Source organism: Rhinatrema bivittatum, chromosome 6 (genome assembly GCF_901001135.1).
Source record: "Rhinatrema bivittatum chromosome 6, aRhiBiv1.1, whole genome shotgun sequence".
Taxonomy (NCBI): domain Eukaryota; kingdom Metazoa; phylum Chordata; class Amphibia; order Gymnophiona; family Rhinatrematidae; genus Rhinatrema; species Rhinatrema bivittatum.
Window position 1 is genome coordinate 334,456,641 of NC_042620.1, and position 27,686 is coordinate 334,484,326.

The 27,686-nt window shown below is 42.2% G+C and overlaps 1 long non-coding RNA gene across 1 annotated transcript in view; it reads left to right on the plus strand.

The window, feature by feature from the left end:
- LOC115093315 overlaps positions 1–27,686 on the plus strand; it is a 69,236-nt gene that overhangs the window by 36,840 nt on the left and 4,710 nt on the right. The window contains exons 3-5 of the long non-coding RNA XR_003857285.1: positions 6,104–6,256; positions 8,358–8,491; positions 24,208–24,350. This is a non-coding gene — a long non-coding RNA (uncharacterized LOC115093315). The remainder of the gene's footprint in view (positions 1–6,103; positions 6,257–8,357; positions 8,492–24,207; positions 24,351–27,686) is intronic.

Below are 27,686 nucleotides of genomic sequence, written 5' to 3' on the forward strand. Positions count from 1 at the left end.
GGTTTGGAGGGTATCGTATGACTATGGGCATGCAGCGAGGGAGTTAGATGCTAAGGAATTTATGGGTGGGGGTAGGGGAGGGGGGGGCAATGGTGGAAGAAAATTTAGAGTGCAAGGGATGGGGGGGGGGGGGGGAGCGGAGAGGAGATATTTATTCCGGGAATACTTTTTTAAATAGCCATGTCTTTAGTTATTTTTTAAATTTTTGTGAGCATGGCTATAGACGAAGGTCTGATGGCCTAGAATTGCCTACCGCCTGCTCTTTTATGGAGAGCAGGCGGTAGGTTTTTGGAGAGGGGGTTTGTAGTGTACCTCGGTATGATTTTCTGGTGGGGCAGTTGGAAGAAAGAAGGCATAGGGAGTTGCCAAGCCAGTGTTTATTGCAGTTGTGAATAGTTTTGTGTATAATGGAGAGATTTTTGTAAAGGATACAGGAGGATATAGGGAGCCAATGAAGTTCCTTGAGGATGGGGGTAATGTGATATGATTTGCGGGTGTTGGTAAGTATTCTAGCTGTAGCATTTTGCAGGATTTGAAGTGGCCTGGTTGTGGATTCTGGAAGGCCGAGGAGCAAAGAATTACAGTAGTCAATTTTTGATAGTATGGTGGCCTGTAGTACAGTGCGGTAATCACTGAGATGGAGGAGAGATTTACATTTTTTAAGGGTTTTAAATAGGATTCCCTTATGGTTGTGTTAATAAATTTCTTTAGGTTAATGTGGTTATCGATGATGACAGTTACGCTTCGAACATTTTCCTTGAATGAGGTTGGGGGGGGGAGGGGGGAAGGGATTGCCGGGAAGCAAAGGCGTAGTGTTATTGGGTGGTGAGATGATGATTTCAGTTTTTGCAGGATTTAATGCAAGGTGGAGATTGTTTAGGAGTTGGTTTATCTCACTGTGGCAGTTTTCCCAGGTCTTGAATGCATTGGAGAGTGAGCAATTGATAATATCAGCTAGGGATTTGGCGATGGTGCTTGGGATAGCTAGTAGGGCTTTGGTGGGGATTGTATCGAATGGGTGAGAGGATGGATTTAGTTTCTTTAGGATGGATTCAATTTCAGTTGCAGAGGTGTCTAGGGTTGCTTTCAATTTATTAGGAGGAGTGTATGTGAGGGGAGTGGGTGCAGAGAAGTGTTGCAAGATTTTTGCGATTTTATCTTGGAAGAATTGGGCATGTTCCTCGCACTTGGTGTTGGTCATTATCGGGGGTGGATAGGGGTAGCATTTTGGTGAGGTCTGCTACGTATGTGAATAAGGCTTTCAGGTTATATTGGTAGTCATGAGTTTTTAGTGCATAGTAATCACGCTTTGTCTTGTTGATGGTGGTTCTGTAGTTGAGTAAGGTGGATTTTAATGAAGCTTAGGGATGTGAATCGTTTATCCGATTGACAATATCGGATGATATTTTCAATCTCGTCAGATATCGGGGGGTCCCTGATAGTGATAGGAAACCCCTCAATTAATTCTGTGGGTTCTCTTATCGTTATGGGGGGGCAGGAAGAAAGGGCACTTACAAAAACATAGCCTGACCCTTTAAAATTATTTCTTTAGTATCCCCCCACCCTCCGAACCCCTCCAAAAAATTTTTAAGTACCTGGTGGTCCAGGGAGCATTCTCCCACTCTCAGTAAACAAAATGGTGCTGATGGTCCTTTGTCTGTGTATCTGTGCCATTTTGAGAGAGAGAGAGAGACTGGCCATAATGTCATCCCCTTAGGTAGGTATTTTTATCCCTATGGTAGGCCCACCTAGTAACTCACGGTGAGGTTTAGGTATTAGTGTAGGGGGTTAGGGGCCTCTTTGACATTCAACGTGAGACGTACGAACAGAACAGTGGTCTCCTGTGAAGATTTGATGGCCTTCGGAGTGCGGAAACTCACCCAAAGATGAGATTTGTGCAATGTTCTCTCTACCTAGCTTGATGGACTCTCTACCTGGGTAACAGGATGGCTATAGAGTTGCTAAAGAAAAGTCACTCAAGGCAGTATGTTCCATTCTCAGCTCTCATTTTATCAATAATCGTAAAGTCCAGGCTGAGAAAATTCAGATTTCAAACTATCAGAAGAAGTTGGACGTTTGTGAAGCTAAGACTGAAAAACTTCAGCTTGATAAAGTCTCCTTAATTAATGACAATTTTATATTATATTTATTTATTTATTTTTAATTTTTATAGACCGAAGTTCTTGTAGGAACTACAAATCAATCCGGTTCACATACAACTTTTAAATGCCCAAAAAGAGTAGTGGGCTTTACATAGAACAGATGAACAATAAAACAGGTAACAATAGAACAACAACAATAATGATGGAACAAATAGAATAGATAACCAATTAAACATAGTATTATGGTAATAAATATTATATAGAAAATAAATATAAAAGAGATAGAGTAAATGAAGTGTGAGTACAGTATAAATACAAAAGATGAAAGACTCAAAAATTAAGGTACAGTTGAAAAAATCCTAATAGGAAAAACAGTGAGATAACCCATGATTAGGGTTAAAAGACTTGATTAGGTAGCATTAGATGTCTGGGAAGGCTTGACGGAAGAGCCATGTTTTTAGCTTTTTTTTGAACTCCTGATGACTTGGTTCTAGTCTTAGATCTGGGGGGAGTGCATTCCATTGGTGGGGTCCTCCTGAAGATAGTGCTCTTTTGCTCAGTGATGATTTTACCTGTGGGGCTTGCAATGTGCCCTTGTATGCGCTTCTAATTGGTCTGGATGAAGTATGAGGTTGGAGTTGGGTGCTTAACTTGATCGGAGCAAGATTGTATGTTGCTTTGTGAATAATTGTGAGCACTTTATAGAGGATCCTGTGGTTGATAGGAAGCCAATGTAGGTTACGAAGGATTGGAGTGATGTGATCTCTTTTATTAGAGTTTGTAAGTATTCTGGCAGCGGCGTTTTGAACCATTTGTAAGGGTTTGATGGTATTTGATAGGGATGTGAATCGTTTTCCATATCGTCTTAACGATAGAAATCGTGTGGCAGGGCAAGAAAATCGTCTTAGGCACGATTTTTTAGTTAAAAAATCGTTAAAAATCGTTTTTTCCGATTAGTGCGCACTAACTCGACTTAGTGCGCACTAACTGAAAATGATACAATTTGACACTTTTCAGGTCAGTTAAGGTCAGTTTAGGAATGAATATGTATTCCTATTGGCTGCCCTCTTATTTATTCATGTTACCAAGTTTCCTACTGACAGTATATGGGGGATGGGAAATGGAAACAGTTGGTAGCTTGACAAAACAAGTAATGTGATCAGTCAATGTGACTAGAACTTGTGCCCTAACCCTGATACCAGGGGTATTGTGATCTTCCTGCACACAGTGCCCTATCCCTATTAATACCAGGAGTGTTGTGATCTTCCTGCACACAGTGCCCTATCCCTAATACCAGGGGTGTTGTGATCTTCCTGCACACAGTGCCCTATTCCTGATACTGGGGGTGTTGTGATCTTCCTGCACACAGTGCCCTATTCCTGATACCGGGGGTGTTGTGATCTTCTTGCACACATCCCGGTATCAGGGAAAGGGCACTGCATGCAGGAAGATCACAACACTCCTGGTATTAATAGGGATAGGGCACTGCATGCAGGAAGATCACAACACTCCTGGTATTAATAGGGATAGGGCACTGCATGCAGGAAGATCACAACACCCCTGGTATCAGGGATAGGGCACTGTGTGCAGGAAGATCACAATACCCCGGAGGAGTGAGGGTCAGGCAGCTCCCCCCTGTCTGTGAAGCCAGCCTCTCACTAGTAATGCAGGGAGGGAGCTGTCTCAGACTTCACCATCCTCCCCCCCCCCCTCACCCACACACCATTCACTAGCTGGGACATGGGGGAAGTCAGGAGTCTGGGTCAGGCAGCTCCCCCCTGTCTGTGAAGCCAGCCTCTCACTAGTAATGCAGGGAGGGAGCTGTCTCAGACTTCACCATCCTCCCCCCCCCCCTCACCCACACACCATTCACTAGCTGGGACATGGGGGAAGTCAGGAGTGAGGGTCAGGCAGCTCCCCCCTGTCTGTGAAGCCAGCCTCTCACTAGTAATGCAGGGAGGGAGCTGTCTCAGACTTCACCATCCTCCCCCCCCCTCACCCACACACCATTCACTAGCTGGGACATGGGGGAAGTCAGGAGTGAGGGTCAGGCAGCTCCCCCCTGTCTGTGAAGCCAGCCTCTCACTAGTAATGCAGGGAGGGAGCTGTCTCAGACTTCACCATCCTCCCCCCCCCCTCACCCACACACCATTCACTAGCTGGGACATGGGGGAAGTCAGGAGTGAGGGTCAGGCAGCTCCCCCCTGTCTGTGAAGCCAGCCTCTCACTAGTAATGCAGGGAGGGAGCTGTCTCAGACTTCACCATCCTCCCCCCCCCCCCCCTCACCCACACACCATTCACTAGCTGGGACATGGGGGAAGTCAGGAGTGAGGGTCAGGCAGCTCCCCCCTGTCTGTGAAGCCAGCCTCTCACTAGTAATGCAGGGAGAGAGCTGTCTCAGACTTCACCATCCTCCCCCCCCCCTCACCCACACACCATTCACTAGCTGGGACATGGGGGGAGTCAGGAGTGAGGGTCAGGCAGCTCCCCCCTGTCTGTGAAGCCAGCCTCTCACTAGTAATGCAGGGAGGGAGCTGTCTCAGACTTCACCATCCTCCCCCCCCCCCTCACCCACACACCATTCACTAGCTGGGACATGGGGGAAGTCAGGAGTGAGGGTCAGGCAGCTCCCCCCTGTCTGTGAAGCCAGCCTCTCACTAGTAATGCAGGGAGGGAGCTGTCTCAGACTTCACCATCCTCCCCCCCCCCCCCTCACCCACACACCATTCACTAGCTGGGACATGGGGGAAGTCAGGAGTGAGGGTCAGGCAGCTCCCCCCTGTCTGTGAAGCCAGCCTCTCACTAGTAATGCAGGGAGGGAGCTGTCTCAGACTGGTATCAGGGTTAGGGCACTGTGTGCAGGAAGATCACAACACTCCTGGTATTAATAGGGATAGGGCACTGTAAGAGATGACTGTAGTAGATTGAATAAAGATCTGATGTTTCTGCTCTCCTCACACCAAACAAAAACAACACACAAGCAGAGAAGCCCTTCTTACAAAGCTGAGCTAGTGAGTTAAGTAGGAGGACAAGTAAACATACTTGTGCCAGTGTGGCTACTTAAAAAATACACTTACCAACAATCAATTACATATATTTGAACTGTGTACAGTTCCAGCCAGGACCACCTTTCTAAAATGCACAGTGATTGGCAAATTCAACATGCACTAGCATTTCAGGTGCCTGCTAACAAAAATAATAAACAAACAAGTTCTAGTCACGTGAGTGCTGATCATTACATTACTTTTTTTGTCAAGCTTCCAACTGTTTCCATTTCACATCCCCCCAACCATTACCTCAGTATTAGCCTTGGTAACATCAATAGATAAGAGCACAGCCAGCCAATAGGAATACATACATACATATTCATTCCTAAGTGACCTTTACTGACCTGGGAAGTGTGAACACTTTGTTTCATTTTCTGTTGGTGTTCGTTAGTTTTCAGTTCCATTTCCCATCCCCCCAACCATCACCTCAGTGGTAACCTTGGTAACATCAATAGATAAGAGGGCAGCCAGCCAATAGGAACACATATTCATTCCTAACTGACCTTCAGTGACCTGGAAAGTGTTTATTTGTATCATTTTCAGTTAGTGCGCACTAAATCGAGTTAGTGCGCACTAACACGATTTAACGATTTTTAACGATAAATCGTTAGAATTTCTATTGTATCGTGTTCTATAACGATTTAAGACGATATAAACATTATCGGACGATAATTTTAATCGTTGAAAAACGATTCACATCCCTAGTATTTGATGGTATTTGATGGTATTATATGGTATTTGATATTTGATGGTATTATATGGTATTATATTTGATATTTGATGGTATTTGATGGTATTATATAACGAAGTGGATTATCTTGAAAATATTATCGTGGAAGAATTTACATTTGATTATTTTTGCTAAGATGAATAATGTCTCTCCAAATGAACTATTTAAGAAATATCTTTGAAGTTTTAAAAATACCACCTAATGTCCTCTCTCTGTTCCCCAGGGCATCTGTTTGCTATCAGTGAAGAAGGAAGTCAAATTTGAGGACAAGCAGGAGCTGTCACCAATTTCTTCAGTTTAGATTTGACAACTTTTCTGGAAAGTGCCGGCTATCCCTACAACTTTCATTGTTAATTTTGAGTTGGAACCTAGTAAGGTTGGGGTTTTAAGATGATTCTTTAATTTTAGTAAAGTACTATTTGAAAATATGAACACATTTTTACAGATTTGGCAAAGGCCACACAACAAAAGGAGACAATTTCCTATTTTGAGGCCTAGAGATTTCCACGTTTGGGTATTGATTTTCCTGAGGTTTTCTTGCAAATTATTTATTTACAATGTTAAGTATGTATTTTTTGATCTGACACTATTAACTACCATTCCTACTAAATTTTCTCCTCAGGGTAGTGCTGTGGATGCTTCCCACTGATGAAATAAGCATTTTATTACTGACAGCCAGTAGAAAGAAAACTGTATATTAGGAGCAATTCAGATTATCATAACAGTGTAAGGCAAAGCCAGAGTTCAAGAATTTTTCAGTTTTGCAATAGATTATACACATCACCTCCCCTAAACCTACTCACCAATGGGTTAACTTCTTTGTAAGCATGGCATTTTCCTAATGGTTTAGTACTATTATCTCATATTTGCTAGTAAAACTGCATTCTTGTAAATCATCTGATTACTTGTAAGGGATTCCATGTAAGCCCCGAAGACAGAAGTAAAATTTAATGCTAACCTTTGGCATATTTAGCATTCTGGCTAACGTTTAGCATACATTTAGCATTCTTTGACTATTTCCAAAAGTTTGATCAATCTTATTAAGCTGCTGTAATCTTTCTGCTTCTTCACTGACATACACTGGTCTGTCTCTTAAAAAGCTCATTAAAGCACCTTTTATAATAGGTTAGCAGAGTCTTTGGGATAACATCTATGATCCCTAGGAATCTCCTGCATCAGTTTGATGTCATGGTAGGTGTCATGATGGCATTATCACATGGGTGTGTGTGTTCCTTTATTCCCTAAATTTAAGGATTTTTGTGTATAGAGTACTTATAATATTTAATCTGATCATTTTTCTTTAATTACGTATGTCATTTCATCACCTTTTCCTAACAAAATAATTATTGGTTCTAATTTTCATAATGATGAATAAAAAGCTTAAAAATATATTGAAAGGATGAAAACTTTGTCCTTGTTTTCAACCTATTTAATGCAACCTATCATGTGCCCAACTTTGGTTCTCCCTGGAGCTGAGGCTCCAGGGAGGAAGACTAAGAACCAATGTCAGGAAGTATTTCTTCACGGAAAGGGTGGTGGATACCTGGAATGCCCTTCCGGAGGAAGTGGTGAAGTCTAAAACTGTGAACGACTTCAAAAAGGCATGGGATAAACACTGTGGATCCATAAAGTCTAGAGGGCGTGAATAAAGAGGAGGCATTCAAACACTGCATGGAGCGGCAGTAGCCACAGAGGCATTCACGGAGCGGGATTCCAGTGGCCAGTAGTTAGTGTTCTACCTTCACGGAGTGGAAGGATGGAGGGCTGCTATCTCCAAAAAATAAAAAAATAAAAACAGGGGTGGGTAAGGGTGTGGCCTGCTTGTTACAGCGGTTGCTACCCCTAATTGAGCTGGACATTCACTTGGATGCAGATACGGCGCTGCTCTCTAAATTGGTGGAGGGGAATTAGGGCTGGAGGGTACTGGAAGCCAATAGTAACAGGTGGGAGAGAAAAAAAAAGGGGGAAAAAATGGATAAAGTGCGTAGCTTGCTGGGCAGACTGGATGGGCCGTTTGGTCTTCTTCTGCCGTCATTTCTATGTTTCTATACTCCTTATCAGTTTGTTATTGACTGACTAATATACTTAGTAGGTTTACCAGATGACTCCAAGTCATCAGAGACAGGCTAAGGGTTAAAGTGGGAGTGACTAAGCTGGCTTCTGTAAATCCTAATCCCTGGCTTTTTCATGCCTAGCATTAGGAAGCACCACTTCGTTCAATGTAAATAGGCCACAGGGGAGTTTAGGATCCCCAAACCAGGTGATAATAAAGAACTAAGCAACAGTGGTGTCTTATATATGAGAGATTTATTAGAGCAGTCCATTCAAGTACATATAAACTTAGTGCTTGCACTTCCCAAATCCTTCCCTTAAAAGTCCTATCAGGAAGTCTCTATTCATTTTATCCCAAGTCTACTTTCAGCCTTGTGAGTAAAAGAACATCCTTAAAAAATCACCTCTCGCTCTCTTTTTTGCAGACGATAAACAGCTCAGAAATCACAATCTCGAGGATCCGGCCTTGGGGGAGGAGCCAAGATGGCAGCAAGTTGGTAGCTCAGCTCACTTCACCCGGAGTTTGGCTCATTCTTCTTTTTCGATATGACCCCTAAACGTAAGAGGAAGGTGTGAGTGTTTCCCTCGGTGCCGCCTTTTCCACCCGGGCAGAGAACTAGTATCCCTGAGCTGACCGCACCCCTGCCACCAGGAGTGGCAAACCCCACTGACAAATGCGGGATAGCAGTCACCGCTTTGTCTGGGGAGATCTCCTTAAGCCCTCCTGCTCTAAGAATGCCACCATTGTTTTCCCCTGCGCTGCCCTCAGAATCGGCAATAACGGGCCTGTTTTTGCCTAATACGGGACCTGCAATTGAGGGAGTTGCTTCAGAGAGTATGGCTGGATATTCATACTCAATGGCACTAAGTGGAGGTTCGGAGGCTGCCACTGTTTCTGGTTCTGCTCATAACAGGAATATAATTCTAAACACACTGATCATTCAACTAGGATTCAAAGTTTGGAATAAAAAGTTGAAGAAGTTCAGAAGATCCAGTTATCAATAATCCAGGATTGCATGGCTATGAATAGGAAAGTTGAATTTGTGGAGAACCATCTTAGATGTTTAAACTTAAGAATATTAAACTTTCCAAAGATAATGGAAGAACAGCCTCATGTAACATTACATGAATATATGACTTAGATATTAAAAACTCCTGCTGATGATATTCCTTCATTTAATGTTATACTTTCTACTGAGGTCAAGATTAAGAGAAGTCCAAACACAACAGGTTGATTTTGAAAATTTAATGCAGTTCCTGGAATCCTCTACTACAGAGATTTTGGAAAGATCAATGCTCCTGGTTTCATTTATTTACGAGAAGGACATTGGTTTAGTAATGCATAATTATTTTCAAAATATGGGAATTAATTTTATGGGTCAGTTTGTCCAAATTTTTCCAGATTTAGCAAAAGCCACTCAGGAGAGGAGGAAAGATTTTTTGTCATGACAAGAAGCCCAATTTTGGGAGCATCCTTTTAACTAAGATATCAATCCAGATATATCATTAAGTTAAATAATGATACATTTATATTCTTTGTTCCAGGCATAACTTGCGCGCGACGGCCAGCTGCCGGCGCGCTGTCCCCCGGCACAGCTGCTGTGCCAGTCTCGGGACCGCCCCGGACCGGCACCCCACCCCCAGCCCTGCCCCATTCCCGCCCCTTTTTCAAAGCCCCGGGACATATGCGCTTCCCGGGGCTTGCACACATCACAGAGCCTATGCAAAATAGGCTTGGCGCACGCAGGAGCAGATTTTCAGGATTACGCGTGTAATCCTTTGAAAATCTGCCCCACTGTGAACATCTTTTTGTCTGCAGTGAGGGAGGGAGGGACAATATTCAGGTATTTTTATATGGGTAAATGCATGCTTACCCACATGATTATTACCCCACTAGATGTATTAAGGTAGTCTTGAAACAACATGGTCATATTTTCCGATTACCCCAGCATATTTCACATAACCTTGTTATTTAACCATGTTATTTTTCTCATTAACCCTCATGTTATTTTACCAACTGCTATTGTATTTTATTTATTGTCATTTTTTATTGCCATTTTTCATTGATATTTATTATTGTTTATTTATTAATTATTTATTAATTGTTATTGTATTTATTTTCATCTATTAATTGTTATTTATTAATTGTTAGCATTGTTATATATATATATTTTTTTCTGTTTCTTGGATTAACTATGTTCATTGTAAACCGCTAACTTGAAGCGATAGTTACTGTTCATTGTAAACCGGGGTGATATGTATATTATACAGGAACCTTCGATATATAAATCCGTAAATAAATAAATAAATAAATATATTGTTAATTCAATAAATATGCATCATCCTGAGACAAGCTTCTTTTCTAAAGCAGAATGGGTGGAAAACCAACCGGGATCACCCCTGCCCCTTTCACCTTAAAACTAGTACTATGGAAGGGATAAGAGCCTGGTGGGGGTGACCACAGATGGCGGGGGCCATGGGAATGTGTTATTTTTAACATTTCACAGCAAATAGTACATGCTATTTGCTAATTTATTTTATTTATTTATTTGAGTTTTTTCTATACCGGCATTCACGGAGTTCGTATCATGTCGGTTTACATAAAACAAGGGGTGATCAATAAATTATAAACGTACATAACTATAACATGAGAGTATACATTTGCAAAATATAACAAATTATAACAAGTGTGCAGAAAAAGCAGTTACAATAAAACAAGGATGGTTCTAACTGGGAGTTGAAGAAGAGGATGATAGAAGTTTAACAAGAAGTTTAACAAGAAATAGAAAGTGCAGTGGTTGGTAAGTCTGTATCAGTTTACTGGGTGATCTAATATCTCACACTATTTACTGAATGGAAACCCCCTCAAACTTCAAGTTTTTACAGAACTTTTAGAAATTTGTATCACTTGAAGCAAACTGAACCAGAAATGGAGTTTTCATTTTGAATTGCACATTTGTTTCAAATGAATGTACATCCTGAGCTTCTATATGCTTTTCATAGAAATAGCAGCCTGCAATGCTAATCAGTCTGTAGGTATCTCATTTTGATATTGATCCCTTTTTTGAAAATGAGTACTGCATGTTTCCTTTGTAAGTTCCGAGGACTCTTTCTTCCTGGAATATAAAATACAGTGATCAAGCAGCCACATCACTTATTTTAAATAGTAAAATTATATCCTATAATTTACAGTCATCCACAAGCATTAAAAATTAGTAATATAACAAAATATATCCAGCAATAAATTGTAAAGACATTTATAATGTACACAATAGTCAGAGATGAGGGCTTGGAGAATGTATGTGATGCTAGTCTATCAAGTATGGGAGCCTGATGACATTTCATTAAAACAATAGCAAGTCCCAGAGGGCTGGATTTACTAAGCTTCTTTCTTTTTCCCATTAACACAGGGTGGGAAAGAAGACAGTGATTCAGAATATACAATCCTCTTTGCAGTGATACAGTTAGTTCTCATCCTGTACACCATGTTGTGCAGTCAATGGTGGATTCTTGGAAAAATATACACAGAGGGGTAGATTTTAAAAGGTGCGTGCGTCCATGTGCACGCACTTCCCGGCATACACACGTGGACGCACCGATTTTATAACATGCATGCGCCGGCGCATACATGTAATAAAATCTGCATGCATATGTGTGGGCAGCGCGTGCAGGGGGGTGGGGGTGGACTTTTGCTGAGCATAGAGGAATAGGAATGGCAAATTTGGTTGTAACCCTGAGGTCTTTGAAGGAGAAGAAGGATTTTTGCTGTGGATTGCAGTGGAGAAGTAGGAACTGTGACCATTCTGGAAGGATGGGGGCCCCCCCCCCCCTGGTATCCAGAAGAGCTGGGTCATTTTTTTCTTTTTGCCCATGTGATCAAGAAAGCAAAGTTTAGAGAATTGTATTTTGGAATCTTATACCGGAGACAACAAAGAAGACAGGTTAGACTCTGGTTTTGGAGACATCTGAACAAATTTGGATTTGGAGTACAAGTTGAGAGTTTTGACCAATGTTTTTGGATTTTTGTAGTTGTCTTTCTTTTTGCTCGCTAAGTGCTAGGACCAGCAGCAAACCCTACAAGCAAGGGAGTTTTTCCTATGGAAAATGGTGCAAGAGAGTCTAGAAGTTAAGTAAAACCTGCTAAGGACAAACTATAATCTTTTTTATGTTTTATGTAGGGACTACTGGCTTGGATTACTTTATTTGAGTTGTAGTAAAGACTTTCATTTGAAAACCAACCTGGACGCCCATTTGGTTTTTTCCTACTATTTCCCAGTGCTCTAGTTGGAAGGAGGGAGCTTGCAGTGAGCACAGGCTTCATCCTATGGTTCCCTTTCTTAAGGGGCATCCTTGCCAAAAGAGGATAAATTGGATAATGACTGACAGCGCCAAGGGCTCTGGAGATTAACTTCATCCCCCCTCCAATCCGGACTCAGACCCAGATCCGTGTCATTCTTTAATGGTGTTCACAGCTCAAGACAGGTGCTGGCTACACGTACTAGAGATACACAGGAGAACAATTGTATTTTGGTTTGTTTTTCTCATTTGGGGAAGAGGACTTTCAGATATGTTTCATTTCATGGTTATTTTAATTTGGTATATTGGCTAAAACACCCCCCCACACACACACACACACAAATACACAAACCACATTCCTCTGAAGGCCCCTGGCCTGGTTCCTAATTACCCCATCAGGGGTTTTCAAGACATAAAGAGGCTGGAGCAAGCTCCAATTTTTCCTGCCCCTCCAGCTCAATATTCAATATGGTACCGTTTGCATGGTCAGCCAGTGCCAACTTGGCACTGGCCGGCTCTGAGACTGCACAGTTCATACAGAAGTCATCTTCATTAATATAGTAATTTAGAGAAGTATCAGTTCTGCATATCAAAGTGACAAAGCACTGACAAGAATGTATCCTAATACATGGACCTCTATGAGTTATCTTAATCATAGACATTGGGTACTTGTGCTAATTATTATTTAAGAAATTCCATTATATGTAAATGAAAACGTACGCTAAATACTAAGCTAAGAGATAGAAAAGTAATGAAAGGATACAGAGAGATGTTGCAGTATACAGAAATTCAGAGAAAACCCTTTCATAGGATTTACAGTGTGATGATAACCTTCCATCACAAATTAAAGAGTAAAGTGCATATTACCTCATGCATCCCCTGCTTACTATACACAGTATACATTTTCACACTCCTCCCATCTCTCTCTGTACAAAATAATGTGCATTCACCTAAGCCTCCTTTGCTTGTTAAACAGTCCTGACCTTTTCCTTCTCTTAGTGGAGTGCACTGTCTACTTTCACCTAATCATAGTTTTTAATGTCGTGTACAATGTCCAATTAAGGAGCGGACTGGGAGGGAACTTCCCTACCCCCCTACCTAACCTTCCCGCCCTGTAAACCCTACCTATTCTTTTTTTTTTTGTTTTATTACTTACTTCAGGGCCCGACCTGAAGTATATTGCACATGCTGGGAGCCAAGTCTGTGAGACAGCAAGCAATGGTGCTGTCCCGGCCCGCCCGTCAGAGGCCCGGCACTAATGCTCTTACTGGCATTTACGCACTTGGCCAGGCCTTGCTCGCATCAGGCAAATCTTCAAAGGGACCCGGCCACGTGCATAAATGCTGGAATTTACAAGCATAGGGCTTTTAAAATCCACCCTATATTGAGCCATAGTGAAGGAGGGCAATTTTAAGACAAGCAGTTTATGAATTGCTATTTACCTGTGTTAATTAGTTTGAAAATTGTCCTCCCTACATAATCATCCTCTATTAATTCAGAATTCCTTGTTATTCATCCTGCACCTACCATGAAAATATTCTTTGTGTCAAATCGAGCTTATGAATAGTATTCCACAATAGAATATTATTTTAATTCCGTACATATTAAATAAATTGATATTACATTTATTGGTATCACCAAGTTACATTGCAATTTAAATCTGTCGCTACACAGTAAAAAACCTTCACATATAATACTGCCTGTTATCACATGGTCACTTCAATCAGAAAATATTCTTCAGTTGTATAATTAATCCTGAATTTTTTTATTTCTTGTTACTTTGGACTAGATTTTAATATTACTTTAATTATGTTAGATATTTGTAACTATGTTCAACTTCTAAATTAGTCAAACATGGGAATTATACAGTAAACTAACCATTGTCAAATTGTTTACACATTAATTTTAGAGATAACTAAGGGACATTGAAGAGGTCAAGGACCCACAGAACTCAAAGAAGAAATGAATTAGACTCATTATTTTTAATGCAATTCTCTAAGGCCTCCACATTTATTCTACGAGGAAAAAGCCATTTATATGCAAAACTAGAAGCTAAAAACAGGGCTTTATATTCAGTGAACAAAAAAGGCAAGGAAGGGATAGAATGATAGAGAGATAGGTAGAGAGAGAACGATAGTGAACTATGACAAGGTATATCTATACATTCAGGGCTTATGAAGCAATGAGGCTAAAATACTTTTTTACATTCAAGAAATTAGAACTTGGTTGACAAATAATAGATGGTCTTTGAATTTAAAAAAGAACTGAGATTCTCAGGATTTGTTCATCCTTACCATATGACCTTCGCATATTATAAGGGGAAAATGTTTGTCCTAGTGTTCAGACTAAAGCATGTAATCTGGAAGATATGTATAGATTCTAGTTTAACATTCACTCTATCAGGACAGTGGCTTGAAATACCTTTTTAAAGTTTCTTCTGATCAGGAGACTGAAATATTTGCTTCCACCTGATGTCTGTAGTCCAGACTACCGTAATGTCCAGCCTGGACTACTGTAACATCGTATTGGTAGGTTCTCTCTCAGCCCTCAATGAAAGTCCTTCAGCTAATGCTGAATGCAGGAACCATACTGGGTCATACTGGGTTAGACCAAGGGTCCATCAAGCCCAGCATCCTGTTTCCAACAGTGGCCAATCCAGGCCACAAGAACCTGGCAAGTACCCAAAAACTAAGTCTATTCCATGTTACCATTGCTAATGGCAGTGGCTATTCTCTAGGTGAACTTAATAGCAGGTAATGGACTTCTCCTCCAAGAACTTATCCAATCCTTTTTTAAACACAGCTATACTAACTGCACTAGCCACATCCTCTGGCAACAAATTCCAGAGTTTAATTGTGCATTGAGTAAAGAACGTTCTCTGATTAGTTTTAAATGTGCCCCATGCTAACTTCATGGACTGCCCCCTAGTCTTTCTACTATCCGAAAGAGTAAATAACCGATTCACATCTACCCGTTCTAGACCTCTCATGATTTTAAACACCTCTATCATATCCCCCCTCAGTCGTCTCTTCCCCAAGCTGAAAAGTCCTAACCTCTTTAGTCTTTCCTCATAGGGGAGTTGTTCCATTCCCCTTATTTTGGTAGCCCTTCTCTGTACCTTCTCCATTGCAATTATATCTTTTTTGAGATGCGGCGACCAGAATTGTACACAGTATTCAAGGTGCGGTCTCACCATGGAGCGATACAGAGGCATTATGACATTTTCCGTTTTATTCACCCTTCCCTTTCTAATAATACCCAACATTCTGTTTGCTTTTTTGACTGCCGCAGCACACTGAACCGACAATTTCAATGTGTTATCCACTATGACACCTAGATCTCTTTCTTGGGTTGTAGCACCTAATATGGAACCCAACAATGTGTAATTATAGCATGGGTTACTTTTCCCTATATGCCAGAGCACATTAACCTACTCTTGGATAGATTGCACTTGTTACCTATTTGTCTATGGGTCAGATTTAAACTACTAGGCTGTGCAGGGCAAAATCCTTATGTATTTGAAATTATTGCTTAAAGAATATGTATCAGAATGGCTTCTTCATGCTACAGAAAAATCTATTTCTCTGATTATCTCAAAAAGAGGTGTGTGAATGAGACTAGACAAAGGTCTTTTTTGATCGCTGGGCCAAAATGTTCAATTTACTCCCAGTTGATCACAGAGAAGAGAGATTATCTGTCATTTAGAAAGAAGATAGTTTTTAATTGGAAGCTTTTTCTCAATGAACTTGATGTTTACTTATAGCACACATCTATTGATGAGCAGTTTTCTGGGTTATTTATGACTCTATTTTTGAAAACACTAATTTGCAGTTTTGTGTGTTGTTGGTTGGTTTGTTTTTCACTTTGATTTTGTTTTTCTGTATTCCATAGAGAAAACTTTACTTGGATCTGAGAAATAAAAATGTACACTAACGGCTGAATTTTAAAATGGCCACGGGTATAAAAAATGGGGGTTACGCATATGGACATGCCTTGTGCATACCGCATGTATTTTTAAAGGGGCCACGCACGTAACCCCATTACACACAAGTGTCGGGCCCAGAGAAAAGGGTGGTCCAGGGATGAGTGGAGGAAGCCGGTACAGCCACCATTTACCGCTGTGCCGGGAAAGCGCACCTGGTAGGCTGCCGGCGAGCACAAGTGGCTACTACTCCTGAAGAGGAGCAAGAGGTAAAATTAAAAATTAGGGGTTAGATAGGATAGGGATAGGAGGGGGAGCAGAGGGGGAAGAGGGAGGAAGGTCATTTAGGTGGGTTAAAAATTTCCCTCCTAGTCTGCTCCTTAATTGGAGCAGACTGGGAGGGGAGATGCCTGATATCGTCGCTGCGCAGAGGTTGTATAATTTCTCCCCCCTTGAGTATGCCACCCGCACATACACGTGCAGATTATAAAATCTGGTGAGCGTCCATGTGTGCGCACCAGGAAGCATGCGCACATGGATGCACAGCGCAGAGTGGAAAATCTATTCCTAAATAAATACCTTGGAGTTAGCTCGGCACTGAGAGAACACAGTAGAACTAAATCATTAATATGCCAATTCTCAAAAGGTTTATCCAACAAATCTTGGAATTTAGCCAGTTAAATGCCTGATATTGAAAATGTGCCTCCTGTGAACTCATTAAATCTCTCTGCCCAAATTCACAGGATGCAGTCACAAAAGGAGCATTCCCTGAGGTGTCCCTGGGATGGGATTTCAATTTAACCAGACAGTGTAGATTTTCAAGACAAATCAATAAACTTTAGCTGTACAATTCTGGTTGCACAAATACTTGGCCTAAATCTACCCAGATAAACTTTCCAGGTCATTTTTCAAAATGCAATGGGCCATTATTGCAGGCTATAGGGCATTATCACACACAATAACGCCATAACGCACATAACTACTGCATTGCAATGTTAGAATGTAAATGAGGGAAAGGGGAAGGGTTTGGGTGGGGTTTAGTAAAATGAGGAGCCGATAGCGCTGCAGGCGATAATGTTTTGCACATTATTGCTGGCAGTAGTGCAGGAAATATCTACACCTTTTCTACTGTTGCTATGGGGGCAAAAGGGTTTAACGCAGCTGCAACCATGGCCTGCGATACCGCACCACCACGATGCAGCCAGCTATACGCTTTCGCCCCGCCCCTTTTTTTTTTTTACCGCGGACGATCATTTCACTATAATTATAGCAAAATGATAAATCTAGGCCTTTGCCTAAATTTAGAACTTTTGTCACAAACTTAGCTGGTTAGGTTTGGCTGAAAGTTTTGCAAAAATAATTGGGCAAACATTTTCCAGTTATTTTTGTTGAAAATTGACCCTTAAATGACATACTAAAAGATTTTACGTATGAACTTTAAAATTATCATCAGATATATTACAGGGATAACTAAGCCTTTTGTTAGGAAAGTAAATAAAGGCGAAGAGGGAAAAGAGTCCATTATGGTTTTTGAAGTAGCTGAAATGGTAAAGAAAAAAAGGTTAGCATTCATAAAGTACAAGAGATCGCACAAAGAGTCTGGGAAAGTGGTCAGAAACGAAAAGATGTAAATGGAGAAAACAATGGGGCAGATTTTTAAAAAGTACGCTGGATTTTATAAGATACGCGCGTATCTTATAAAATCTGTGGTCGGCGCGCGCAAGGGGGTGCATATTTGTGCAACCTGTGCGCGCCGAGCCCAGCGCGAGCAGCATGTTCCCACCCACCCCTTACCTGAAAGCAGGCGTAACTTTGCACGCGTCGCCGGCAGCCCCACTCCGTCCTCCGGTCCCGGGGGCTGGTCCTGAGGCCTCAACCACGCCCCCGGGCCCACCCCTGAAATGCCGGGGCAAGCCCCCTCCCGCCCCTTTTCGAAAGCCCCGGGACTTACGCGCGCCGGCGGCCTATGCAAAATAGGCCGCCGGCGCGCACGGGCCTTTTAAAATCCACCCCAATATAGAACATGATAAAATGGACAAAACTATATTTTAGATTTGTTAGTGATAGAAGGAATTGCAAAAGTAACATTGTTCAACTCAGAGATGAAGGAGAGGAATATTTATTTTTATTTATTTGAAGAATTTTTTATACCGATATTAGTAGGGATATCATATCGGTTTACATCATAACTAAAGAGTGGAAAATACAATGAACAGGTATTGGGGAGAGGGCTCACAGAGGAACAAGTAAGAGTAAAGATTAGAGAAGAACAAAATGACGGGCTGCTCAGAAGATGAGTGAGAGCCGTTAAACAATAATATAATAGTGTAGCAGTTGTGCCCAGAACTTTGTACAAGGTTTAGTCAGTACTAATAAAAGGGGGGGGGGGGCAGGGGGAGGCGTTATTGGGGTAAGCTTGCTTGAAAAGCCAGGTTTTCACATTGGCCCTGAATTTAGAAGAGCAAGTCTCGAGCCGGAGGTTAGAGGGTAATGAGTTCCAGAGTGTGGGTCCGGCAATGGAGAGGGCTCGATCCCTCATGGAGGTGAGGTGTTCCTTTTTTAGGGAAGGCACGTGGAGGGTCCCATTGTTGGAGGCTCTGGTGGAATGGTTAGATCGTATAGGACGGAAGGGCTCATCAAGCCAATTTGAGTTGTGGGAGTATATGGATTTGTGAATCACGGTCAGGGTTTTATAGAGGATGCACGAGGGGATCGGAAGCCAGTGCAAGTTTTTCAGGATGGGGGTGATGTGGTCATATTTACGGGCATTAGAGATAGTTCTCACTACAGCATTCTGTAGCATTTGGAGAGGTTTTGAGTAGGGGAGACCTAGGAAGAGGGCATTGCAGTATTCCATTTTTGTTGAGAGGGTGGCTTGAATGATGGTGCGGAAATCAGCAGCGTGAAGTAAGGGTTTTAGTTTTTTATCACATTGAGTTTGAAAAAGCCTTCCTTAAGGATCAGGTTGATGTGTTTTTTCAGGTTCAGTTGTTGGTCAATCTGAACCCCAAGGTTTCTTGCACAGGGCTGTGTAAGAAAGGCATTATAGGCAGGGTCATTTCAAGTGCGGGTTTGGGGGGTGAGTGTTGTAAAATAAGAAGCAGTTCTGTTTTAGAAGTGTTTAAGGTGAGATGAAGGTCATTGAGGAGTAGGGATGTGAATCGTTTTAGGACGATTAAAATTATCGTCCGATAATTTTAATATCGTCTTAAACCGTTATGGAACACAATACAATAGAGATTCTAACGATTTATCGTTATAAATCGTTAGAATCGTGAGCCGGCACACTAAAACCCCCTAAAACCCACCCCCGACCCTTTAAATTAAATCCCCCACCCTCCCGAACCCCCCCCCCCAAATGACTTAAATAACCTGCGGGTCCAGCGGCGGTCCGGAACGGCAGCGGTCCGGAACGGGCTCCTGCTACTGAATCTTGTTGTCTTCGGCCGGCGCCATTTTCCAAAATGGCGCCGAAAAATGGCGGCGGCCATAGACTAACACGATTGGACGGCAGGAGGTCCTTCCGGACCCCCGCTGGACTTTTGGCAAGTCTTGTGGGGGTCAGGAGGCCCCCCCCAAGCTGGCCAAAAGTTCCTGGAGGTCCAGCGGGGGTCAGGGAGCGATTTCCCGCCGCGAATCGTTTTCGTATGGAAAATGGCGCCGGCAGGAGATCGACTGCAGGAGGTCGTTCAGCGAGGGTTCCGGCGCCTCGCTGAACGACCTCCTGCAGTCGATCTCCTGCCGGCGCCATTTTCCGTACGAAAACGATTCGCGGCGGGAAATCGCTCCCTGACCCCCGCTGGACCTCCAGGAACTTTTGGCCAGCTTGGGGGGGGCCTCCTGACCCCCACAAGACTTGCCAAAAGTCCAGCGGGGGTCCGGAAGGACCTCCTGCCGTCCAATCGTGTTCGTCTATGGCCGCCGCCATTTTTCGGCGCCATTTTGGAAAATGGCGCCGGCCGAAGACAACAAGATTCAGTAGCAGGAGCCCGTTCCGGACCGCTGCCGTTCCGGACCGCCGCTGGACCCGCAGGTTATTTAAGTCATTTGGGGGGGGGGTTCGGGAGGGTGGGGGATTTAATTTAAAGGGTCGGGGGTGGGTTTTAGGGGGTTTTAATGTGCCGGTTTTGCGATTTTACGTTTTTTCGATTTTTTTACGATTTTTCACGATTTTTCACGATATTTTACCCCCCCAAACGGCAACAATACGATTCCCTCCCCCTCCCAGCCGAAATCGATCGTTAAGACGATCGAGGACACGATTCACATCTCTATTGAGGAGTGCGTTGATGGAGTCGAGGCAGTTTTTCCAGAAGTCAAGGGCGTTGGTCATGGAATCCTGGATGGGTATGATGATTTGCACGTCGTCAGCATATAGGTAGAATTTGAGGCCGAGGTCTGATAGGAGTTGTAGAGGCTGATAGGAGTTGTACAGGAATATGTAGAGGCTGATGAGGAAAACACAAAATTTCTTCACAAATCTTTGTTTGTATTCACTGTGGAAGGACCACATAAAGGGGCAGATTTTCAAAGGGTTACGCGCGTAACCCTGAAAACCCGCTCCTGCGCGCACCAAGGCTATTTTGCACAGGCTCGGCAATGTGCGCAAGCCCCGGGATGCGTGTATGTCCCAGGGCTTGAAAATGGGGGTGGGCATGGGTGGAGGTAGTATGGGGGTGGGGTGGGGGCGGGCACAGAGCCATTTGCCATTTTGCTTGGGATCGCAGGCCGGCCGTTGCCAGTGCGTACAACCTACACCTGGCAGACACAACTTAAAAGTTAAAGGTAAGGGGGGGGGGGGGGGGGTTAGGTAGGGCTTGGGGGTGGGTTAGGTAGGGGAAGCTGGGGGGGGGGGGTGGGGGTGGAAGGAAAGTTCCTTCCGAGGCCGCTCTGATGCACTGTACAGAAAGGCAGGGTAGTTGCATGGTTGTGCTTCCCCAGCCAAATACAACTCTGTTCTCATGGGGGTGAAACTGGCCTGGGTGGCTGGCTGCAAGGTCCCCCATATGTCCCCACCCCACTGGCTGGAGATCTGATGGGGAGGAATGAGGAATGCAACCACCTTTGGGAGGGTGACTACCCTTGGGAAGCCCCATTCCTGACCCTCTTGCTGTGCTGTTGTTCACTGGATTGCTGAAGCCTCCTGGTGGGTCCCTTGAAGGGAAATGGGACCGTTGACCAAAAACCCCTGAGGTGCCTGGCCCTGTGGCCCCCAGGGGTTTTTGGACAGCAGAATAGCCTACGATTCCTCCTTAGCTGAGACTGTGCAGTCAGGATCACCCCATGGGGCCGGGTGGCAAGCCGTAGTGCTTGGTTTGCAGCCATGTGGCATGGCTGTGGAATTAAGAGTCTTGAAAGGGCCACAACTCTGATCCCCTTCCTACCTCTGGAAGACTAGATTGGGTGGGTTTCAGCACCCCCAATGCATCATACCCGATAGAGGAGAGGGATGTTTGGGTTAAACCTGTGAGAATATAGTCAGCCCCTAATTCTCATTCCCCACCCTACCACTGGTCATGATAGCCTCCAGCGGAAGGGGTTCTGCTCTCAGGGGTTTATAATTTCAGGTGTGAATAGCAGAAATATCAAGCTAGAAAAGTCTAATATGTTGTGATATATTTAAAGCTGATGTCTTGTCTAGCAGTTCAGAAGCCAGTTTATGATACCTCTCCATTTTTGGGACAGTTATACTGATTTATAAGGATAGACAATAGCATTTTTGGGTACAAATGTTATTGCCAAGTCTCCTTGTCATTTACTTTTTCCTACAATTTAATTTAATTTAAATTTTGGGTGAATAGCTTTTTTGCTTCCTAAAATATCTTTTAATAGTAATTGTATTACTCACCTTTGACATTTTGATCTAAGAGAATTTAACATTTTTTTGGCAAACTACATATTTAAGAAAAAATGGACACTAATGTTACCTTAACGCCAGAGAAGAATGTGAGAAACTTTTCATGTAAATCATAAATTGAAATTCTAACAAAATAAAACAGCAAATAAGAAAATTACCAGATTACTTTACAAGAGAATGCAATTTCCAGATTTTCATGTTTACTGATGGAGGTGAACAATATGCACATATTTATAAAGGATCATCATGTAGAACTCTTTGTTTTGTTTTCTAAACCAATTGTATTTATTTTATTAAGGAATCATGTTGTATGATGGATACCTAGATATATATTATTCAATAATTGCAGGCTTCAGATCTGTACTCTTTGAAAGCTTCCTTTGCTCTTTGTTAAAATTGCTTTGTTTGATCACACCTTTTCAATAAACATTTAGCAATACTCAAAGAGTTGTACACCAAGAAGATGGACCATATAAAACCATCCAAATTTACTTTGGCTATGGTGTGGTTGATGCAGTCTAGCAGGTGAACCTACTAGGCCCATGCCAATAGCTGTCAGGCATGCCCTTACTGGGACTGGAATTGGAAATTTACCTGTACCAGTCCCATTCCCTGTGGGTTGAGCCCTTGGGTTCCGGAGCTGGCAAGGCTAAGGTGAGTGTCCCTTAAAGAGTGATCAGAGAGAGAGCCCTGATATGGACAGTGGTCAGAGCAGGCAGCAAGCAAATGATACCCTGGTCCAGGCCAAGAATCGAGGCAGGCAGCAAGCAGACTATGTCTGGGTCCAGGTCAAGGCAGGCAGCGAGCAGACAATATCTGGCTCCAGGCCAAGGATCAGGGCAGGCAGCAATCCAAGACAGAGATCAAAACTGGAGAATCAGGCCAAGACAGACAAGATGGACAAAGATAAAACACTGAGGGACAATACAGGGAAGACTGGACAAGACAAGGCAAGATGCCAAGGACCAGGACAAGGCAGGAGGAAGACAAAGGCAAGGAAGGCAGAACAAGGGCACAAACCAGGCATGGTAAAAACAGCAGCAACAAGAAGCATGAACTGTGACAGCAAGACGAGAAACAACAACAGTGAGATGAGACACTAGAACTAGCAAATTTAATCTTCTTTGAAGAGCCAAAAAGCAGAATAGAAAAATCAGATTAAAAAAAACACACACAGGCAGACCTGTTGCTGAAGCATTGGAAGGAAGCACGGCTGGGCCTTAAGGACCCAGCCGCCCTGACATCATCATCTGGTGCCATCAGTGATTTCCTGCTGCAGGGCCTTTCAATCTAGAGCAGTAGTGTGTACATGCCTAAGGCTGGCATGAGAAACAGAAGGAATGGTGTTATGGTAGCATTCCTGCTGCTGAGGAACTTAATGGCATCTGGGGGTGAGTGGGCTGATCATGGGGTCGTCCCAAGATCTGCCCATCATTTCAAGTAGTAACAGAGAGGATTCTAAATCACATACTAATGGAAGATTTCTATTCTTGCAGACAGTTTTAACATACCTGGATTATACAATTTATAGTAATCTTCTGCAGAGTTTGTTGGAGTTTTTTACTTTTTTGATTTGCCTTATCCAAAGAGGTAATGCTGTAAGCAAGATACAGTATATTCCACAGTGCTCATTATATTGCAGTTTCTGTCATTCCAACTTTTATTATGTGATAGAATAATATAGCAGAACAGGTAACAAGTCTCATGGGTATAAAAGTCACATGATCCTAATTAATTTCTAATAAAAGCTGAAATCACTAAAACTAAGATTCAGTAGGGTTCTTAACTATTTCTCAGCTATGAAAACATTGCTGCATTTCTAGAACATTGGTTCTCAACCTTTTTCCCATCGTGACACACCTGATGTACAACAATCACACATGTGACTCACGTCTCACTACAAAATCCACAATTGCAGTTTCATTATGATCTAATACTCCAGGTGCAGGCTTAAAAATAAATGTGTTTATAGACAGTTATGACAAAATTCTTTATTTAAACAAATTGCTTAGCTCAGCTATTTGTTCCACAGTAATATTCTTTGCAAATTTGGCCTAATGATGAAGACCCTAATACACCGAGAATCTTTTCTATTCTAAATTTCACAGTTGATTACAATTATTTTTAAAAAATAACTAATTCATGCAGAATATACGATTTTCCACTTTTTTGTTGTCTTGTCTTTTGTGGCTTGTACCAGAAGATCAGTAGGAGCTCTGTTACGATTCAATGAATCGGTGAACCCTTGGGACGCTGTGCCGGGGATCGCGTGCCGACAGTCGGCCGGCGAGTCGGCCCTGGGGCTGAAGTACATTTTGAAATAAAAGAAAAAACAAGAAAAAGGTAGGGAGACAAATTACTCTTCAGTCACAGGGTGGATAGGAGGAGAGAGCTAAGGTGGAAGAATTTGAAATGCGGTGCATAAGCTGTGGAGGGCGAGAAGTTTCTGGCAGAGAACAACGTGACTTAACCTCCATGAGGAAAAGGAATTCCACAGGGGTACAGACTGAGCTCAAATGTTGTACAGGCTTTATGGGAGCAATTTCCAAACCTTTTATATACATAAACCCAGTTTTATGCTCATAAATTTCTGAATTAGAATAGCCTGGGACTTTGTATGCAGAGAGGTGTTATGGAGGGTGGAGTTGGGACTTTAAAAAGTATGAGCCTTAGGGTATATGACTATGTTGCAGGGAGCAAACTGCATTTTGGATTCTGTATGGATGTAAATTCCAAGAGTGACGGGGAAGAGAATAACAGTGGAGATATCTTACCTCCTCCTGGCCAGGATCGATAGGCAGACTATAAAATGCTAACAGAGATTAGGCAGGTTAATAGAACTGGCAACACAATAATAATTGGAGAATTAAATTATCCAAAGATTGCAGCGCTCCATGAAGGGTGGATTACACAAAGATAATATTGTTCTTTATGAATAGAGATTCCTGGGGTTCTGGTGCTCTATATTCTACTTAAAATTCACAAGACACTGGATTGGCCTTCAGGCTGTCCAATTATTTCAGCAACAGGTTCTTTTTCAGAACCCATGTCAGTACTTGTAGACAAATGCATATGAAAATGTGTTCTATGCCTTCTATCTTATATTAGAGATTTATCTGTCATTATAATGATGTTGAAATCATATAATGGCCTATATGAAAATCTTTAGTTAATATAGATATTGTGATATTCTATTACTGTATGCTAACAGCCCCCAAATTGGGGTGCTTTGGGTGTTACATAAAGTTTTATAAAGTAGATCAGGCCATATTAGAGTTCCCATTCAATTTTTATGCAAATTGGTGTCCTGTTTCTTTAAACAAGACAAGTTTTTCATCAATTAAGGTACCGCAATGAGTGGCACGATGGCTCCCCACATGGCCATCTTTTATGCTCCGTTTAAAAAACATATTATACTGTAGCAGAGATTTATTGTTGTTGTTCAATATTATGGACAGGCGGGGTTAGAATGCTACCAATGTTTTTAAAAATGCCTCAGAGATTATGATAAAAACTTGTATTTCGCTTACTCAGCCAGTCAGATACATTTTTGGATATTACCATAACTTTAAATGTGGATATTTTGTTTTCTATTTATAGGAAAAAGACTGAAATGGTTTATTAAAATATTCAGGCTGTCATTCCCAGAAATTTGAAGATAATTTACCCTTTAGACAGTTCCTGTATTTACATAGGCTATTTTCACCCACTGTTGTGGCTGAGATCAAAGAGAGATTTATTCTTGAACTGTTATTAAAAAGATTTACACGGGGTCACAGTGGTCAAATAAAGACCTCTTGTTTCAACCACATCTTCCAAAGCCACAGTTGATTTTTGTTTTACGATAATCCCCACACATTTATTTGATTCAATAGAGCATTAGAAAGCATTGATCAAATTGGCAAGCTTTATTCAGTTTTTCAGTCTTTACCATTCTTTGCACCAATAAGAGCTCATAATGGGGTAGGTTTTCAGAGGTAAGCGCAGGCATACATATGCACATGCTACCCGGTTCACACACATGTACACCCGATTTTATAAAACCGGGGGTTGGCGCGTGCAATTGTGCACCTTGTGCACGCCAATCCGCGCTGCCATCCCCTGTTCCCTCCCAGGCCACGGAGGGAACTTCCCTAACTTCTCTTCCCCTACCTCCCCCACCCTTTCCCCCTTACCTTTTTCTATGTTTTTTCTTTTATTTCAAAATGTACTTCAACCCTGGGCCTGAAGTAAGTTGCGCACACCAGCCGGCTGCCGGCACGCGATCCCCGGCACAGTGGCAAATGGCCGCTGTGCCTGGAGCCTCTGACCCCGCCCTGCCTCGCCCCGCCCCCTTTTTGCAAGCACCTGGGACTTACACATGCGTAACCTTTTGAAAATCCGGCCCTATGTGTGTAACAACTGGAGTGGTGCTCATGCAATCTTTTCTATGTGGGCTTTAATAATGTGAATGATGGATCAATGTAGCTGTGCTCGACTTAACGAATACAGAAGCGCCTTTAGTTCAACATTGTTTGGCTGCTTAACATGTATTTGAGGATTTAAGATGTTTCTGTGCTCAATAAACCCCATGAAAATATCTGTGGTGGTAATTATGATCTTGTTTTGCCCTGGTACGAACAAAAATGGATTTATTCTTTACATACAGTACAGTCTTATGATCTCAATAAGGAAGAAATTGGATTATTGTTTGTAATATTTTAAACATTATTGAGCTTGTAATGTCTTAGTTTTCTTAGGTGAAAATTTTTAAATTCCTGCCATAGCTTTTTACTTTTTATTGATGAGTAGTAATTGAGTTTCTATTGGTGGTTTTACCATCTGTCCCCCGCCCCCCCCCCCCCCCACCACCACCCAATTGATTTAGGAACCATTGATACCTTAGCTATTGTGTTTGTCACATTCTTCGAAAGGAAAACAAAATCTCTTTACAAAACTCTCAGCTGTCCATGCCACCTAATCCTTCTTCAGTACCCCATGACAAAGTTTTGAACATGTTTCTTCAGATGGTATCATTCAGTTCACCAATAATACTACATGTTCTGTGGTTCTCTGTGCAACTGCTCTTTTGAAATGCAGTCATAATGAAATAGCTTCTATCATAACAAACATTACTAATCTTTCTCTTTCCACTAGTACTTTATCTGCTTGTCTAAACTATTCCTCAGTTACCCCATATTTATGAACAGTTCATTAGATTCCTCTGAATTGTCAAACTATCATCCAGTTTCTATACTTCCTTTTTTCACTAAATTGATTGAATCCTCTGTATTGAAACAGCACACCCAGTTTTTCAATCTTTGTCCAGCACAATTCAGCTATCCTAATACCAAACCTTTATCTGTCTAGTCTTGACAATATACACTAGGGATGTGAATCGTTTTTCAACGATTAAAATTATCGTCCGATAATGTTTATATCGTCTTAAATCGTTATAGAACACGATACAATAGAAAGTCTAACGATTTATCGTTAAAAATCGTTAAATCGTGTTAGTGCGCACTAACTCGAGTTAGTGCGCACTAACTCCCCGTTAGTGCGCACTAACTCGATTTAGTGCGCACTAACTGAAAATGATACAAATAAACACTTTCCAGGTCACTGAAGGTCAGTTAGGAATGAATATGTGTTCCTATTGGCTGGCTGCCCTCTTATCTATTGATATTACCAAGGTTACCA